General features: G+C 46.1%; 1 protein-coding gene across 1 annotated transcript in view; it reads right to left on the minus strand.

The window, feature by feature from the left end:
* agbl2 (AGBL carboxypeptidase 2) overlaps positions 1-2,567 on the minus strand; it is a 60,152-nt gene that overhangs the window by 35,568 nt on the left and 22,017 nt on the right. The window contains exon 2 of the mRNA XM_043706450.1: positions 828-870. The gene's annotated coding sequence lies outside the window, so the exon portion shown is untranslated. The remainder of the gene's footprint in view (positions 1-827; positions 871-2,567) is intronic.

The raw sequence follows: 2,567 nt of genomic DNA on the forward strand, positions 1-2,567 counted from the left end.
ATTTAGATCAGTCACTCTGACACTGCCAGTATTTAGATCAGTCACACTGACCCTGTCAGCACTTAGATCAGTCACACTGACACTGTCAGTAGGTTGATCATTCACTCTGACACTGTCAATATTTAGATCAGTCACTCTGACACTGCCAGTATTTAGATCAGTCACACTGACCCTGTCAGCACTTAGATCAGTCACACTGACACTGTCAGTAGGTTGATCATTCACTCTGATACTGTCAGTATTTAGATCGGTCACTCTGACACTGCCAGTATTTAGATCGGTCACTCTGACACTGCCAGTATGTAGATCAGTCACTCTGACACTGTCAGTATTTAGATCGGTCTCTCTGACACTGTCAGTATTGAGATCAGTCCCACTGACACAGACAGTATTCAGATCAGTCACACTGACACAGACAGTATTGTGATCAGTCAGTCATTCTGATACTGTCTGTATTTACATCGTTAAAAATCATACAACACCAGGTTATAGTCCAACAGGTTTAATTGGAAGCACACTAGCTTTCGGAGTGACACTCCTTCATCGGGTGATTGTGGAGGGCTCGATCGTAACACTGAGTTAATCTGACACTGTCAGGATTTAGATCAGTCACTCTGACACTGCCAGTATTTAGATCAGTCACTCTGACACTGCCGGACACTGTCTCTCACATACAACCCAGTGGTTGTTTTTGCCCTCTGGTAGTTTTGTCTTCATTTTTATTTTAAAAAGTCCTCTCTCCTTCCAACTTTGAGCCTTACAACAGTATTACCACCCCTTTTAATGAACTCCTCCCCTTTAAATTAAAACAAACTGTATGCCCTCACCTTGAAGTTCCAGACTCTGGCAATACCTGGATACATAGCCCACCTACAAAAGGAGAACAGTTTGAAGATCAGAGCATACAGAATTGACCAGCCTCTCAGCGTCCCTCCCTCAGAAGGACAGAAGTGGAGGCACTCCCTGATCATTCTATTTCGAGCTGCACTGGCCCTGACACAGTGACTGATACTCAAATGCGACAAGACCTGGACAATATCCAGGCTTGGGCTGACTAACATTCGCACCGCACAGATGCTGGGCAATCACCATCTCCAATAAGAGATTTTTCAATCACTGCCCCTTCTGGTGTATGCTTCTGAAAGAATTAATACTCAGGAGTGCCCGAAGCTGCCTTCTTGAACCAACGCAGTTCTCATGTGATATAGTCAACGCACAGTACTATTAAGGAAGAGTGTATTTTTCATTCATTCATGGGATGTGGACGTCACTGGCTGAGTCAGTATTTCTTGTCCATCCCCAATTACCCTGGAGAAGGAGGTAGTGAGTTGAAGTTACCAAAGTGTTGGACATCCACAGTTAGTGAGTTCCAGATTTTAACCCAGAATTATAGAATTGTTCCCATGCAGGAGGCCATTTGGCTGATTGTGCAAATTCAATTACCTTGTGCCAATCTCCTGCCATTTCCCCACATCCCTGCACACCCTTTCGAAAACAATAATCATCCTATACCTTCCTGATGCCTCAATTGATCCTGCCTCCACCACATTTCCAAGCAATGCATTCCAGACCCTAACGGAAAATGGCTTTCCTCATTACAAACCTCCTTCAGGCACACACCCCTGGAGCAGGTGGAACTTGAACTTGGGGCTCCTAACTCAGAGTCAGGGACATTACCACCGCACCACAAGAGCCCTCAACCTCACTTCAACTCTTAAAGTAAGAAATGTTGTCAGGTTAAACAGCCACCAGTGAGTAACTGTAATAGAAACAAAATTAAACGATTAACAGATAGTTATAGAAATTCAACAGAAGCTTATCAAATTAAAATGACATCATCTGGTCCAATGACGCACTCCGACCCCTGCAGTGCCCATCAGACTTGAAAAGTCTCAACCGTGCTCCTGAGCGCAGACGTTACCAGAAAAGAAGGGATGACGAGACCCTGCATGGCTCACAGTCTGGACCAGGCCGAGGAGTAGACCCACAAGAAGGCTTGTAGACATGTCTCCCCTCATTACTTTCTACCCTCTGCACCGGGTGTCTGTAGATCAGGAGCGTGGGGCTGAAATGCAGCCAAAATTTAGGGAGTAACACCTTCAAAAAACTAAAAAGGAGCACTTGACCATCTCTGCCAGGCCACAAAAATTACTCATGGCTTGGCACCCAGTGAAATTAGCTGAAATGTGTTGCTGGAAAAGCGCAGCAGGTCAGGCAGCATCCAGGGAACAGGAGAATCGACGTTTCGGGCATAAGCCCTTCTTCAGGAATGAGGAAAGTTTGTCCAGCAGGCTAAGATAAAAGGTAGGGAGGAGGGACTTGGGGGAGGAGCGTCAGAAATGTGATAGGTGGAAAGAGGTCAAAGTGAGGGTGATAGGTCAGACTGGGGTGGGGGCAGAGAGGTCAGGAAGAAGATTGCAGGTTAGGAAGGCAGTGCTGAGTTCGATGGATTTGACTGAGACAAGGTGGGGGGAGGGAGAATGAGGAAACTGGTGAAATCCGAGTTCATCCCTTGTGGTTGGACGGTTCCTAGGTGGAAGATAAGGCGCTCTTCCTCCAACCGTCGT

The sequence above is a fragment of the Chiloscyllium plagiosum genome, chromosome 16 (assembly GCF_004010195.1).
Source record: "Chiloscyllium plagiosum isolate BGI_BamShark_2017 chromosome 16, ASM401019v2, whole genome shotgun sequence".
Taxonomy (NCBI): Eukaryota; Metazoa; Chordata; class Chondrichthyes; order Orectolobiformes; family Hemiscylliidae; genus Chiloscyllium; species Chiloscyllium plagiosum.